Source organism: Lates calcarifer, linkage group LG19 (assembly GCF_001640805.2).
Source record: "Lates calcarifer isolate ASB-BC8 linkage group LG19, TLL_Latcal_v3, whole genome shotgun sequence".
NCBI classification, from domain to species: Eukaryota; Metazoa; Chordata; class Actinopteri; family Centropomidae; genus Lates; species Lates calcarifer.
In genome coordinates this window covers 6,226,759-6,244,809 of record NC_066851.1, presented here as the reverse complement: position 1 = coordinate 6,244,809, position 18,051 = coordinate 6,226,759, and the positions used below count along the sequence as shown (strand labels likewise).

Below are 18,051 nucleotides of genomic sequence, written 5' to 3'. Positions count from 1 at the left end.
TATTTAACAGGCAGACATCCCTAAACATGTTTAACTAGTCCTTTAAGCAAATCCATTCAAAAGACCAAAAAAAGATCTTACCTTCAGAGACGTAACAGCTGATAACACTCTGCGTCAGGAATCACATGTTACCGCAGCTATAACATCATGGATGAGGATGCAGGTCCAAAATCTTCTGTGTGTTTTCAGTCACTAGACAACAGGAAATAAGAGAAGATAAATGAGTCTTCAATACACTCAATTTCAGAACTTCAACAAAAAAAGACATAAAACGATACTTTTGACAATGTCTGTGTCTCCACACCACATTTTGACAACCTGTTATATTTATAGTGTATTTGTAGTGACTTAGTTTTTTTTATTTTTATTTTATTGACCTACTTTGCAGTAAAAGGTGTACAGGTTTCTCCGGCGTTAACTGTGTTCAAAAACAGCTTACTTATCAATAAACTGCTTGCTTGGCCTTTAAGTGAGAACTAAAGCGCTGCAACCGTGCACCATTAACCCAAGTGGAAGTGTGCTAAGTTGAGAGCACACGTCTTGAAGACTGATCCCCCTCCCAGCACACACACACACAGGAAATCTGCCCTCACATGTTGTTGCTACTGGATATCAATGACTTGAACAACCCTGACCATTGATCCAAAGATATCCCTCTTCCTTCCTCCCCTCCCTTCATCCTTCTCCCCTTCTTTCCCCCCTTGCTTCTCCTCATCCTCCCACGCTTTCTCTACCTTTTTTTTAATTCCATTTTCCCATTTGGACCACCCCACCCCCACCCACCTCCTACTTCACTCCATGCTTCGCTTCTTCCCTCAATCCCTCTCTTCCTCCCTCCCTCTCGCTTTTCAGCTTTCCTCCTTCAAAGGATAGAGGACACAGCTGAAACAAAGGCTGCTTCTGTACCAGCTGAGCCAGCAGGATGGAGGGAGCGATGGAGAGAAGGAGGGAAGGAGGAAAGAAAAGAACGAGGGCAAAGAGTAAGGTGGAAGGAAGGGTAGGACAGGGCTAAAAAGAAAATGACGAGGGGGCATGGGGGTGGCAGCGGTGAAAAGGGGGGGGGGCCTGAGGACACAGAGGGATGATACCAAGAAAAGAAAAAAACAGTGGAGTATGGCGAGAGGTAGAAAAGCAGGAAAACAGGGATGAATGTGAAAATGAAACGGAGAAAGATGGAAGGAGATAAAGATAGATGCGGAGAAGCGTTAGAGATTGCTCTCACATCAATAGCGTGGTGGTGTCTGGTATCAGCAGGATCTCACACACACAAAGAGTTATCACAGTCAGCCTATAATGAAATCTGCCTAGACCAGCACAAACACACAAACTCCATTTTATCACACACAGAATATCTACCTTTCCTAAATCTGCCACTGGTTTTTGCTATCACAAGTTTGACTGTCTGTTCGCAAGTTATTCATTTATTTATTATTGTCATTATAGTTGACGTGAATGCATCACAGAAATGGTAGAAAAAGTCATTAAAAAAACCTTATCAGACAGCAAGTTGGATACAGTATATACTGGTACAGGTAACGTGAACTGAATGATGGATAAGGGTTGGGATTTATTAATTCTCCACTCTCGATATGACCTTGAAAAAATGGAGACACCATAATTAAAATGATACGGTGGTAAAATCATGCCTCTTTGTCAGCAAATCTGCCAGGAGCAGCAGAAGCGATTGAGTGGTGTTAATATGCAGGACCACCCCCTTAATGGAAGGGCATGAGCTTTAACTTCCACTGGGCCCCCGGAAAAGAAATGCTTGCATGGGATAGGCACATAAATGTTCACTAATAAATATGGTTTTCACTACTAAAAACACAAATTAGTGCTTGATTGATTTGATGAATTAATCATTGTCTGTTTCTTTCTTTAAATATGTGTATTTCTGATTCTAAGTGCTCTCCCACCCTGAATATGACCCTGAAAGAAACATGACTGCGACTACAAAGTGGAAAGTGTTCTAACAATTTGCCTGCATAGCAGAATCTAGTCCAAGGCTTTTATGTAACACCACACCAAACTTTGTTACAGTAGCTATTTACAGATACAAACAGACAAATAAAAGTCATCTACCTAATCTCATCTATCTCACCTGTCTAAAATATGCTATTTGTTTGTGTGCTTTTTTATTATAGAAGCTTTTGTATCCTTGCAAAATATCATATCTGGCATCATCAAATCTATTTTTTAGTATGTCTGACGGTGGCACAACAGCAGCAGTATTAAACTTTGAAGAAATCCATAGCAGCACAAAGCATTAAAGTTGCACCAGACAACAGCATTACATAAAGTGTGGGTCAGTGGTTAGCTTCTTGTAGATTCCCAGTGTGAAAACACAACTGGTGCAGTCTAATGAGCCTGTGTCCCCGGGGTGAGACGACATTTACTCAGTTTTGCTCTGGACCTTGTAAAGAGTGCATTGTCCTTTAATGAGACCAGGTACCTGGGGTGAAATGCCACTGTAACTGTGCTCTACATGGGTTCCTGATGATGATGAAAGCTTTGGCGAAACCCCACGTGAAACAAGAATCCTGTCCCCAGAAAAAAATGTCTCCTAAAAATAATTACTTTCAATTATTCAATATCTTATGTAACTCCAAACTAGGAAAAGGCAGAACTAGGCTGCACAGCTGCAGGAAGTCTGCTGAATTACTGTTTGTTTCTTCTTAATTTTAGAGTTCACAGTATGGGTAGTGTACAGAGACTCGACAGGTATCATATATTTATGGTTCGTGCCATCAAAGTGAGGATGTATGTTCCACCAATCATTACAAAATGACATCATTCACAGTGCAGTAACTCAAGGTGCACATTGGCACGTTATACCAAAAGGTAACATATCTTCTAGAAGCTGCAAGTATATGTAAGTGAATAAATAATATTAACGAGAAATGATTACAAGTAAGTGTTTTAAGTCAAGACATTAAGCTCCCACATGTTCCTCAGCTGGTCAGCTGATACACACTGCTGATGGCAGTGACTTATTGAAGCTAATTTAGTTGAAATAATCTAATTAGAACAAACAAACATCAATGACGTGTGAACTAACATGGTCTCATCAACAAATATGACAAAAAGACAAAAAGTACGGACAAAGTGTTCAAGAAGTTACTTGAAAATGCGATCAATTACTCAAGACTTCACACTTACACGTCATGTCTTCTGTATTTATCAAGTGTAGAAGTAAAAACAGGACGTAACAAGATGTCAGCCTACAGTTAGAAGGTCATGTAAGCTTAGCCCTGGCACCATCTGGATGAAAACCTGCATATACTGAAGCATCAGGGTTCACATGTCCTACACGGAAGCAGGCTGTTCCTGACTGAAGCCCTGCAAAGCAAATGCAAGCAAAGCTAGCAGTGGCTAGAAAGCAGCAAGGAAGACACAAATAAGACAATTTCTGAGTAACTGGAGGGCACATATGACCTGTTGTAGAAATTAACCACCTTTGAATTTTTTGAATTTTCAGATGAGCTAAGCACCTAAATTTGGCCGCAATGCTGTCTTTGCTGAAAACCTTTGTTGTCAAAATAAATGTGTTCCTGGAGTTTTAAATGTGTTTTTATAAAGCTAAAACATCTATACTTGTATGAGTAGGTTATTTAAGTAGAACTCTATTATCTTCTGTTTCTAAAATGAATCAAACTAGTGGAAATAGCAACACTACATTTCTGTGTGTTCATCCAGGTGCCATATCCTTATGGAATCACATCTCTGAAGCCTGTTTGGTATGTTAAGCTGCATAGATGTAAAACTGCCAAGCATAGCAAACACTATGTTTGTGTGTAAGTGTGTGTGTGTGTGTGTGAGTATGTGTGAGTGTTTATGTGTAATGGTTGACCGAGTCGATGGATAGAGCCCATTGCCAGCCAGCCAGCAAGTCACTCTTCTGAATTATTGAAACAGGTCAGTAAGCAGGAGAGTAGCGTCTGTACGTGTGTGTGTGTGCGTGTGCGCGCATGAGTTTGCAATTGTCTGTCTGTGTACAGCACTGCACTGCAGATTCACAGCTTAAGCTTTCTGATCTATGGAGGACTGTATAGAGGGAATTAATGACTGTGCCCTCTATTCATTTCTAAGCTCATAAATAGAAAACAGGAGCAGTGTCAAGTTGATTTTTGTATAAATGTAAAATATTGCAAATAGTGGATAAGGTGTGTTTCAAATAGCTGGGCTTCCTGAATACAGAGTTCCATCAGAAAACAGCCACCAGAAAAAAAAATAGTCTGGAGTCACGTGTAATAGTTCTTCAAAAGCCCCGCTGACTGCAGTTTGCAAGAAGCTTCAGAAAAACATTGTGTTCTGGCTCTTCTCTGCTTCTCTGTCGTCCTGTGCTGTTTTTTTTTCCTTCAACTGAACTGCAGCTAGAATAAATACCAAGGGTAACCAATGTTCCTAGATGAGATAAATATAAAGACGGCAGCCAGAGCTTCTGATCTGTGCTGCAGTGATATTTAACGCACCAGTGGAGCAGATGCACAAACAAGTTGTGGACTTTTTGGTGCCTGAACAAAACAAAAACAAAATGTAGTAATGCTTTTAATAGGAACTGCTTCATTTTGATTTTTGTTTGGATCTACATAGGTATTAGCTAAAATAACAAATGAGACGTAAAACAAATATTGCAAGGCGATGATATGGAAAATGTTTTTAATTTGGTTGAAAATTTGTACTTTTTAAGTAAAGTTTCAAGACAGCCACCAACTACAATGGCAAACTAATAAATGAAACAATGATTAAGACATTTGGTGCAGCTCAAATATTATCAGAGACTAAAAAGAAGATGAGAAACATTTAACTAATTCTCTGACATGCAGAGAAGAGATTTGAGTCAAATTAGCCAAGAAATATTGTGACCCATCTGGTCTTGAGGCCTTTCTCACTTTCTTGAATCTGTTTTGAAAGAATTATTATCATCTGTGCTGCACATCAGTAGGTGATTTGAGAGAGGATGAAAGGAGATGCCATTCCTCCTGTTAGCAAAATGACCAAAATGCATCTCCCTTGTTAACCTGCCACCACCCCTCTGCACCCGCTAACAGCACAGAGAGTGCACAGGCGGAGGGGTTGTTTAGCTGGATATGTAAGTTTAGTCTGTCTGACTCTTTGATCTTCTATCTGACTGAGGTTTGTGCAAGTTAGAATGTATGGCTCTGAAATACCAGGAGCCTAACTGTGCTGTGTACTGATAAATCCATGGTGCTGTCCATGGTGCTGAAGCAGCTGACAGATTTATAATTGCCCCTTTTTCTCTCAGCCCTGCCTTTCTGTCAGTTTTGTCTTGGATGTATAATATTCTCTGAACTATATATACTCAGTTTTATACTATATTGTATCCTGTCTATAGAGTAGTGTCACCTTCATGATCAAAGTGACAGGCAGTAACGTGGCTACCTCTATATGATAATCCTGTAGTTCTGATATAAAGTAGCCATACAGATGTGCGAGAATACACATAAACTTTTTTCTTTTTTTTGCACAAATCATCTACTGTCAGTAACACTACATGTTAATAGTTTAGTAGTTATCACAAAGTTCATACGAATTCTAATGTATGATGAACGCCTGCAATTAATTCCTTTGAAGAACGTCTATTTGTGCTTATATACTATTTTGAAAACCCATTGTACGACACTTATATGATAAAAGCCGAGCTGTTTTTCTTGGATATACAAGACTTTCATCCACCTAATCTTAAAGAATATTTGAAGCTTATGAGGCAGAATCTGCATAAGATGGATGAAGCGTCTTTGCTGGCTAAAGGAATTTGCATTTTCACTGCTCTTGGCCTGGAAGCTATCATTTTATTATCACCACAAAGATGCTTATGGTTTGGTTTGCATTTACATATGCTTTCCTAACTTCTTTTTTCTTTTCTTTTTTGTTTTAATTCTTCAGTTTACACCTTTATCCTTTGTTAATGTCCCCCCTTGTCCTTTCAGTGGCAATAAAGATCATACTGACTCATCTTATCTTACAAACACACCATGTTAGCTTTGCAGATGAAGAGGAAACTGCAGGTATGGATGAGTGTACACAGTGAACTGGAAGATGAGTAAGTCTAATTAGTGCAGTGATATCTTCAAATCAAACCCACTCAGTAGTAATAGAGCACAGTATGGATGCTCCCACGCATTTACTCACATTAACTCATCCAGTCACTCTGAAACACCACAGAGCTGGTAGAGTACTACAGAGAGCACTTATATAACTGAGGTGTGGTCAGTCACTGGTGGTTACACAAGCTTGTGTGTGTGTGTGTGTGTGTGTGTGTGTGTGTGTGTGTGCCTGAATATGCACACAGGATTTTAGCAAGCACATATGAGTGGAACATGGCTCACTGTTGCAAAGCTGCAACAATCACCAGCTGTGAAACTGGAGTCAATGCAAATAAACTACATGCCCATTGAATAAACACACACACACATCAAAAACAATGGCATCAGTGTAGACAACACAACAAACACCAGCTGTGACTATGTTCAAATGCAGCTCAGTTACCCAGTAACTGGCTAAGTGCTTATTTACATATTACTGGACTACAAGCATGCTCTGTGGGTTTATAAAACAGACACCAACAGCTCTGGACTGACATGGACTTGGCAACATCTCAGGCATCTGGTATTTTTTATTTGACTCTTTATTTCTAAAACAAATCCAAAACATTGGCAAGGCTTCATAAATTTCCTTAAAATGATTTTCACATGACACCACACACATTCACCAGCTGTGGTCACCACGGCACCACCATTATATTAGTCACATTTTGACACAAGGCCTGAAAGCACTGGCTTAATGTATGTCTGTGAACAACTAAAGCTGTAACTACCATATTTCTGACCAAATTATCATTTTTCTTTATTTGTTTGTCATGAAGCCTATACATGTCCAAGACATGCTGCCAGATCATAAACCCTCATTCTGTCTGACCTTTAATAAACAAGACTAAGGGTAATAACCAAGGAACTGGACAGACTGAAACTTGAAAGAAATGAGATCACCACAGTTTACAAAGACCATGAATGTCTGCACTGATGTTTGTGCCACTACCAATCCATCATGTAGATGTACAGGTTTTTCATTTGATAAGAAATCTCACCTGCTGGTGGTGCTGGATGAAACATCATTGTTTTACCAAAGTCAATAGGATTCGTCCTCGTGTCACCATTAATCAATATCAAATTTCATGGCAATCCATCCAATAGTTGATGCAATATTTCATTCTACACCAGAGGGGTGGACTGCCAAACCAACTCTGCCATCTGTTCAGTCCTGAGACCAATGGGGTAAAAAAATGACGAACAGCCCAGTGACTTTGTGAGGCTAAATGACAACCATCAATGTTCACCATCTTAGTGCAGCATACCTGCAAGCTAACATCTGCATTCATTGATCATTTGTTTCGCAGGTATCTAAACAGACTTAAATTCGGAACTGGTGCTGGTGCCAGATGAAAAGTCATCGCTATTCATCCAATAGCGGTTTAGATATTTGACTGAAAACCACACACCAAGCTCACAGTGGTATTGGTGATTAACAAAGTCATGAGAATCATCCTCTGGAGACCATCAGCGTTTATACTAAATTTCATGTGAATCCATCTACATTTACAGACCAACACTGTCATCCTAACAGCCATGCTGTTTGTGTTGCTAAAAAAAACAAGTATCCAAGTATTCTGAAGCGGAGTAGGAAACGGAAAAAAGAGAAAATCTTCACATTTGAGCAACTGCAAGCAGGAAATGTTCAATGTTTTTATTTGATAAATGACTAACAATGAAATGATTATGAAAATAGTTATCTCTCAAGGAACCATTCAATTGACTGATGATTTCAGCATTAATAACAATACCGTTTTATAATGTTGGAAAACCTGGTATTATATATTATATATTTTCACACTCTTACTTGATAAGAAAGAGAAGTTAATAAATGAACTGCTTCACAAGGCAGCAGACGGACAGTCATTTTCTGTTATTCACAGCCTCACATGATGCTTTTATTTTATAGCTCAATGTAAAAATGCAAACACCAGATGACAACATCTCATATGTGTGTATGTGTATGTGTGAGGGAGAGGGAGAGGAGAGAGAGAGAGAGAGAGAGAGAGAGAGAGAGAGAGAGAGAGAGACTGAGTGTGGGGGTGGGGGTCTCTCCAGCTGGACCATCTCTCATCTCCTGCATCTGTCATTCTTTTTCTCTCTATTCCTCCATCTCTACGACTGCTCCCCACCCCTCCTCTCCCTGTCTCGCTCTTCACCTATCTCTGTGTCCATCCATCTGTCCTCACCCAGCTCGCTCTCTGCTGCCATCATCCCTCAGCATAGCTGGCTCGATCCACCCACCCTTGTCACGGTGGAAACACCAAACTGTCTCAGAGGAAGCGAGATCAATCCCCTCTTTGTATTTCATGCATCAAGATTTAAAACTGCAGAAAAAAAATCAACCATGCGTAGCCTTCAGGGTACCTTATGAACTTTATTTTCACATTCACCCTTAACAAACCCAGTTCTTTTCAATATATTTATGAGGACGTTACTGTTTCCTAATGGTGAATCAGATTTGCACTTAGAGACTTATTTAGCTGTTACGGATGCAAATGTTCCATCAAGTCAGTCAGCAAGTGCTTCAGGCTTGTCATTTAGTTGGAACAAAGAGGAATGAATGAGGCTGACGAGAAAGATAAAGGGAGTGAGATGTAAATGGATGTAAATGTGGAACAGAGGTAAAGAAACTAGATCTTGCTCCAGTCAACTATCAGACAAATAATCTCAGATCCTCCAGTGCCCCCTTAAGCACATAATGCTATGTTATAAGGCAGATGAGACACACAGTGTTAAGTAAGGTTATCCTGGAGCTGAGGAGTAAAAGCCATGCAGCCGTACCTGCCTTGGTTTCTTTAAGCAGGCACTTAACCAGTAGGCCCTGTGCTCTAACTGAATCATAAAGGAGCCTTTTTCCTTGGGGTGTCACCAAACTATCATTTCACCTTTCACAAAACAGCTCCATAAAACAGCGAACACAGAGGCTGAGAATGTAAGAATGCAGGGCAAAGAAAGTGGGCATCCAGTTCTTTAAAACTTCAAGCATCACTCCCACAGCGCTGCACATTCAGCACACAGCAAAGTTGCACTGAGTGCAAGCAGGGCTTCCTTTAAAATCCCATTGCTTGCGACTTAGCTCCACTTAAGCTCTTTTCACACAAACAGAGGCAGCAAATGGTGGAGAAAAAAAACATACTGCAAAAAGGCCACCTTGCTGGTTCTAGAGCCTTTCACAGAGTCCCTTGAAAATCCACTGAACACAGTAAAATGCTGCTATACCTTTTGGTTGAGAACCATCCAAGGCTACTTGAACTAAATGCACGTGTCTGTACACCGAGGAGCAGTTGTGCAACAAAGGGCCTGTCAATAACGAGCCACTGCACAGAGTAGAGAATGTATGGCTCACACAGCTCATTTTTCTCAATTTGATTCAGTTTTGTAGCAGAAAACAGAGATTGATGCCTTTTACAGTAGATGTCACTGTCCTTAACCCACAACAAAGACATTTTGTAAACCAGCATTTTTGAGAAAATCCCAAATCATACTCATTGTCAAATATAGCCTGTTGCATCTCTGGACTTCCCAGCACCTTCTTCATTGAGTCATGTTATATCAAAGAGTTGTCAAGATACAGCATGCTGCTCCAAAGCAACCCAAGCAGAGCACAGATAGACTCGTCACTTCAAATGAACATGACTTCAGTATGCCGTCAGTAACACAGTTACTGTTGTGCGAGTGAAGATGTGAGTTTCACTGGGTCCTTCTTCATTCCAGACAGGTTCAAGGATTGTGATTAGTGTGGAGCAGATTCAGAGCAGAGTTCAGCCTTAATATTTGGTAGTGGCATGTTATTAACATAACCCAGAGTTGTTGCTAAGTAACCGCTAAATCACTATCAAAAAACTTCTCCATATCCAGATAATCTTCCAGGTCATTACTGCATATATTTATATACTGAATATACACACTCAACATGTCAGTAATTACAGTGGAAAGGCTCCGAAATGGAAGCTGTATGTGTTGTGCAGGTAATTTCGAACATATTTAAAGTAAGCAGAATTCCTGCTAGAGCCCAGATTTGTATCTTTTATTTATTTATTAGCTAGTAGCTAATTAGTGTCAGAAAAAAAAGAGAACTTCTGTCATGTTGGAGATTTCCATCAGCAGTGGGATCCAGAATATGGATTTTTCATCTCATCTCTAATGCTAGAGGATAAAAAATCTCCTGTGTCAAATCCTCCACGAGAGTATATTTTACATGTGTTATCACAATCCTCTGGCTGACAGAGATGCACATTACATTAAGAGATGCTCCATAGCACAGAATGACCACAATAATCTGTGGGAGGATGGAGGCTTACTGATCAATACCAATGACTCAACAATTTCTTGGCCAAGTGCTGAGACGTCTGGTTTTTATGCTCTAATACATATTCACTGTTTTGGAACTATAACCTCCCACTCAGCAGAATTACACAACACCTCAAATCCCAAGGTCTCTGCTTTAATTAGCTACCTCACTTCACACCAGACATATGTATCAACTTTCACATGTGTTGATTTCATACTTGCTGTGGGTTTTCATATGCAGAACAAATGGCTTAACCAATCAAAGCTCTCAGCTAAACGTCTGAATCAGGAACAAGGAGGCAAGGACACACATATCTGTCTCAGAGTTGCTGTTGGCCCCACATTCACATTTCCTGAACATACTGATACTTATCTCTTTTACTGTATTAGTCAGTGTGACAGCATTGTTTTTATTGCAAAGTGTTTGGCATGAAGACTGTAGTTAAAGGTCAGCAATGTAGAGAGGTGGCAACTTACAAACCCAAAGACTCAATATAATTTGATTTAAATTTATATACACATACACAAAAAAACTCAATTAAAAAGTCACATTTGTGGAGCTGGAAACAGTGAATGTTTAGTATTTTGGCTTGATTAAACAAATCATTTCAAACTTTGACAAGCACTTTTCATGAAAAACATTCTGTTATTCCAGGTGTTCGAATGAGAATATTTTCCACTTTTCTTTTTAATGTCCTATTATTATTATTATTATCTTTGGGTTTCAGACTGTTGGTCAAACAAAACCTTTTCAGATGTGACTCTGTAAAACTGCAATTGACATTTGTTTTCACTGTTTCTTGACATTTTAACGATTAACTGAAAAGACAATCAGTAGATTAATCAATAACAACAATAACAGTTGCAGCCTTAAATCAGAACATCATTTGTTATTTGTTTGTGCCACTTTGTTATTTTCATCCAGGACATGCATTTATTTTGCTATTTACTATTTATGTCAGTTACAAGCTGGAACAACACAATATCATGTTGTTGGAGTTTCTACTGATTGCGTAAGTCCATTACATCCAGTATAAGTGAAAGCCTGAACTTGCTTATTAATGAACTTGTAGACTTGCAAAAGTGTGGAGTATGGAGGACTCATCATGGAGATATTTGCCATTTGGTGATTAAAATGACAGAAACTCTTCTAGTAAAACAAAAGCAGTTGAAATTAGACGATAATATAGCAGGATACAGACCTACTTGGCCACACAGCCTCCTTTATATCTCTTTCAGAAAGTGAGTGGTTTATTGCTGGTCTTCAAACTGCTGGAGACTCATTTGAAGCGAGGATGACTCAGAGCAGCAATTGGAACAAGCAATTTTAGCCTGGTCAACAACCAGGGTTCTTTTTCCCAGGTAGTCTGGAAATTTACCAGCAATTCAGCCTCAGAAGAGGTTATGCTGACAGGAACATCCCCTTCTTTGAAACAGCGATGCCAAACCGCCAACCTGTCAGCGGAGGCAGGCAGCTGTTTAGCATTTACGTTCACTCGCTAAGTCAACACAGGCTTAATCTCCCGTGGTGGAATAAAGTTTTATTTATTTATTTCATTTGAACCTTATTTATTTCATTTAGGATTTATGCCATTCCGATTTCATGAAGCAGGTGGTCTAGGCATGCGTAAGTGTAATCCACTCAGAATAATACTGTTATTTGTTCCAGACTGTTAAGTCCATTGAGCTGCATTTTGGTGATATGTCAGGCTGAATACATTTTCACAGGCCAGCCAAGCAGATGGATTGTGCTCAAAATACAACGAGACGAGAATAAGAAGGAGCGGAGTGATGATGTAAAGAACATATGTAGAGCATTTCTTCAGGCAGTTTACAGATGTTTCTATACAGATAAAGAGATACTAGTCTTTATAATAGGACATCCATTTTCTGGTTGAGTAAAAGAGGAATAAACTGTCCAAGAGAGGTGAGGTTAGTGTTTCATTGTGCTGTGAGGTATTTTTTTGTTTGGCCTTCTGTAATTTGGGTGGGGTGGTCATTACAGGAGACTGGTTTCCTCACTAATTTTTTTCAGTTAAAGATCACTTACTTCATTGCCACTGGGAGTACTTGATTGGCTGGTAGGTGTGGATTAATTTTTAATACCACGACTGCAGAACTGGACACAGTCAAGATGCAGGTTATTTTTGCTAATCTGGAGGTTCAATAGGAGGAAGAAGAAGGAGCAGTTCAGGTTGGGTTCAGTCCCATTGGCCAAACAAAACTGAAGAACTGCTGATGACATTGTATAATATATGTGTGTAGCTAATATAAAACATGTCTGTGAAGGTTCTCAGTCATCCAGGTCAGGGTAGTCTGAAATGCTTAAGTTGATGGCAACTGGACTTCTTTTAGGTTCTTGAAGACATTTCACCTCTCATCCAAAAGGGTTCTTCGGTTCTGAAAACTCGTTGGGGAGTCCCAGGTATTTAACCTCTGCGGGTGGTTATGGGAGTCACTGACCCACCCAGTCGTTACGCGAGTCGTTAGGGTCACATGAGTCCAGGTGTGACTCGTTAGTGGGTTGTTGCCCCACCCTGACATCACGTGAGTCGTTAGGGTCACATGTCTCAAGGTGTGAATGGGGGTTAAGGATCTCAGGACTTACCACACCAACTTTTAGCCACCTACAATGCAGTCCAGTTTGAACTGAAGCAGCCTTTTGGTTGAGAGGTGAAACATCTTCAAGAACCTAAAAGACTGTCTGTCAGTTTCAGGCAGGGCTCTGTTACTACTCTCTTGGACTCAGGCTGGGTTTAAATGGAAATATGTGGCCCAAGCAGCACTCTGTTAGGTAGTGTACAGTTTATCATAGCTTTTGCATTTAATTAAAACTGTCTGATACTGCTGGAAACTGTGGTGATAAGGACAGTGAAACAAAACAGTGCAGTTGCGAGTCATAAAACCAAAACAACCAGCTTAAAGATGCTAAAACGCTCCATAGATCTGAGGGTACTGGGTCATAATTCTTTGTGGAGTCATTACTAAGTGTGATTCCTTTCAGATCACATGTAATCATATGCTCCATTGATAATATTAAAATATTATATGGTGCTTTAATCAAACATATTTAATTCTTAGGAAAAACTGCTTTCAGACTGTAAGAAAACCTGCTCCTTGTCAGCAATCATCAGCACTGATCATGATTTTCCTGACCATCTCCCATGTGAAGGCTGTTCAATTCATTTCAGTTGTAGGTGATCTGATATTTCTGGTCACAGCTACTGAGGCAGCACTGGATTTCAACCAAAATCATTTCTGCAAACCTTGAAAAGATAAACTGAAAGAAAGATGGAGAAGACAGTCCACCATAGAGACACAGATGCCTTTGATCTGCAGCCCTATGTAACTGGCCAGCCTACTCAAACACACATACACACTGTGTTTGAGTCTGTGCATAATTATGTATCTCTCTACAAAATGTCAGTGGACTTCAAAGGACATCAGACAAGTGCACGCCACACACTGCATATCCCATTATTTTGAGAAATAGGCCAGAATATATTCTGCAGCAGTGTGTTCTGGTGCATGTGTATGTGTGTGTATGCATGTGTATGTACAGTAAGTGTATCTGGAACAGAAGCTGTATCTCCAGCCAAGTTTGCATCTTTGACCGAAGAGAAAATGAGTTCTCAAGGATGAAGAGATATTAACGAACATACACGCCTATTGTAGCTACGTAGTGCCAAGTTCTTGATATTGGTGTTGATGTAAATCCTGAATAGAATATTTACTAACTAAATATTTCATCTTCATCTTGGGACTTTAAGTCTAGACTGGACAGGCCATAAGTTAAGACTGTTTTCTTCTTCAGATTATTTTGAGTCGTTGACAGTCAGAGAGGAGCACGCACAGTACTCTACAGCTTGGCACAGAGAGTACACATTCAGCTAGAACTTTGATAACAGTCCCGTTGCTTGGCAACCGCCTGAAATCCCGCCAGAATGGGATGAATTCTCATGTGTTCCTGTACCAAGACAGAAATGGGGAAAAAAGGAAAGAAGCAGAGGAAAAGCGTTAAAATCAGATGAAGGGGGAACTTAAGGCAGCACAGAGAGAGAAGTGGAGGAGAGAGAATGTCAGCAGTGAGGCGCTCTGGCACTCTGACACTCAATTCTGAGCACAGACAGGGAAATTATACACTTGGGGTGACAATATCAGAAGAACAGTAACAGTATGTTGTCAACTGAAGGTAAATACTGGACGGGGTAATAGTCGTTATAGATCAAATGATTAATTATGAAAATGAAGGGCAGGTTAAGCAGCCCTACTAATGTTTGGTGAACTCTATCAGTCAGATTTTCACTTTGAAACTCATACTGATACTAGTACTTTGGTTATTCATTTTTATAGCCAATAAAAAGGTTATATGTTCCAGGTATTGGTAAAATAGATAAAAACATGAACAAGCAAGAAATAAGCAACCTAGTGGAGGAAAGTACATTTACTTTGGTAATCAATAATGATGATGATCAAATATTATAATACATATTGTATATAATAACATTATACGTTGTAATATCTGTTATTCTGAAACTGGTCAGACCCGCATACAGAGTCCATTTACTTCAGGATACAGTATTTTGATGCTAATAGTTATGTATTTATGTATTACGTATTTACATAAGTAAACTTCAAATGGATGACTTTTAGTGAATGAGTAAACGAGTGTTTCTACATTGTAGTATTGTTACTTTTAATTCAATTAAAGAATACTTCTTCCACCACTGGCAACACACACACACACACACACACACAGACAACAACAGTCCAATGGAAACGATTTCTATATATAATGTGCTTTTGATTGCTGATGTAAACCAACATCTGAACAGTTTATTTCTCACATATTGACTCATTACTTCCATCTTAGCTCAATTCTGTGATTCATAAGCAGCCGACCAGATCTGTGAGTTATTGGACATTAGTTAGAAAATGTTTTTCTACACTTGGGGCATTGAAAGATGTTTAACTATAGGGCCAAAATCAATTCCAAGCATTTGAAATGTGTATCAATACTCACAAGACTCATTAGCAGTTAAAGTGCTTCTGACTGCTTTTCCACACTCATTTGCTTTTTCACATCTCGCGTGATAAAGCAGCACGCCCCTACATATTAAAACACTCCAAGGGAAAGATCCACCCAAGAATTTGCTCATTTAGCCACAATCATCTTGGCAAAACTGGATTGAGATTTGTGAGCACTTGCGTAAAGAGGAAATCGACTTGTTTATGTTACAAGCTGAGGCTAGGGTTGTAGGAGCGGTTTATGGAAATTCTGCTTTAAGGTGGAATCGCTCATTTGTTTTTCATGGTGTGAAATCAGTGGCCCGTTCAGCCTGAGTGGGTGGCTTCTGAACTAATTAACATCCATATGTAACTCATATGTTTAGTTCTACAGTATGTTCACTTTAAGCCTATGGGGAAAAACAGTATCTAACAGTGTGACTATAAGTTAGTTCTGAGTCATTGAATCTCTGCAGAAGAGTTTGAATCGAATGAAACAAGTGTGTGCAAATGGATGTGAGGGACTCATTATATCTAGAGTGACTGCTAAAATGTATGTTTATTTCATGTATCAAAGTACAGGTGCGCTATAGAAACAATTACAGAGTGCAGTGCAGTAGAGTTTGGTGAGGGCTTTTTGTCCAAAGCCTGTCACAGTTCATCAGTTACTGTACAGTGTGGCGGGCCCCTGTGGATCAGAACCCACTGAACTGGCAGCGTGCTTTGCCCTGCCTCTTGAGCTGCATACAGTATGTCTATTTATACATTATGTACACACACACACACACACACACACACACACAACTCAACATGCAGACACTGTCAGACTGAAACATGCTCATGCAGCAAATGTGCAGTTCATATAATTTCAATTCATGTGTGACCAAAAATGTAGAATTGCTGAGGTTACAGACCAACACTGCTACATTATATAAAAGCTTTAACATGCTCAGTGGTAGAAACAACATATGTGTCTCTTCTGAACATGACACATTATATGGTGGTGAGATCCTAAGTACAAAGGTTCACTCACTAACTTCAGAGCTTTTCAACTGCATCCCACAGTCCTTACTGAGATACATGAGAACTGGGAGATAGCAGCTTCTGATGTTTTCTACCTATTGTCTCCTGTGTGAATGGATAATATTCCCAGCACTAAGCTGCTTTAAATGCTGATTGTGTGCATAACCACCAGTCAATACCACTCCTCTGATCTGATATTTCTTCATCTTGCCTATGACCCGCCTTTAAGCCCCCATCATGGCTTTCATAAACCTCAGTGTGACACATTCTCTTGGAGATTACACTCTAATCCATCCACTAATATTGCATAATAATGTGGGGCCCATGGTACCTATATGTGTATTACATAAAATCATGATGGAAACACCCACCATCTGGTTACCATGACATTAGTGACCCTCCCTATGAATAATAGCCAACCTTTTTTTCACCCATGCTCTTGCACGCAACACAACACAATACATCACAGTTCATGTATTTGATTGCATGTGAAATGCTCATTTACCAGAAAATGCATCATGTCTTCTGATCTTTCATTGTTTTAAAATCCAGTGATTCAAAAGATTCTTTTATTTAATGGGTGTCCTTATGCCACAGATTAAATTAGTCTGCCTGTGATGTTATTACACACTTTAAATCTCTTGATCTCCCATTCTGTGAATATGAGGGACAGTTGGTGGTGACTCTTTCTGCTAGTAGGACTGATGATACCTCAGGTGCTGGAGACTACAATGTAAGATATGATAGAAATTGAGATGTTCAAGGGTTGAAAATGTGAGTGTTGTGTCAATAACTAAACGCTTGATTATCTAATAAATCAAAACATTATTTACCCTCCTCATGTGCAACCACAGGGTGACATTTTGTCATTTACTGATAGCCAACTACACAAAGAACACTACTAACATGAGGTCCCACACCCTGAGGGGCCATAAAGACCACATATTTATTTTGTCACTGAGGCACAATACTATATGACCTTAGATGTTAAAGAGTGTCAGGTCAAGTCAAGTCAAGTTGTGAATTATTATTACCTTGTCTGCCTGACTTGCATGCCTTGTATCATAATATACAAGGCGCCTACATAAATTTGTGCTTAATCAAATTACCACAAATAGGGCGTCACCTCGGGCCCACATTATATTTTTGCCTCTAAACTCGCTAGTGAGTTAATCCACCCATGCTTCCATTAAAAATAAATATGGTAGGAGGAGCACTTGAAGGCAACATCAGTTTAAATAAAATCTATTTTCAGCCTTAAAGTGTGAAAAAAACTATTACTGAGCCCCCTGTGGCTGTATGTGGGAATTACAGGACAATAATACATTAAATTTGCCTGGATTTCCCTAAAAATCTCAAGTCTATACTTTAAATCATCATTTAGTGACTTGACTGACAGTGAGAGGGACTATAAGCAGGAAACAAATAGGATTGTTCACATCATGGTTTACATATGTGATAAAAACCCCTGAAATAATTATTTGTGACATGCTAAATGCTAGTTTAACAGTAGCATGAGTAAAAAAGAGTTATAAAGTCAGAAAACTGGATGGACTTTATGTAGGAGCCGTGTAACATCTCTGATGCTATACAGCTATACATGTCTATAGTTTGCTAA

General features: G+C 39.4%; 1 protein-coding gene across 2 annotated transcripts in view; it reads right to left on the bottom strand.

Annotated features, from left to right (window-relative positions):
* Positions 1 to 18,051, bottom strand: part of lrfn5a (leucine rich repeat and fibronectin type III domain containing 5a) — a 113,322-nt gene that overhangs the window by 60,977 nt on the left and 34,294 nt on the right. For both annotated transcript variants that reach the window (XM_018674816.2, XM_051078192.1), the window contains one exon: positions 82 to 192. The gene's annotated coding sequence lies outside the window, so the exon portion shown is untranslated. The remainder of the gene's footprint in view (positions 1 to 81; positions 193 to 18,051) is intronic.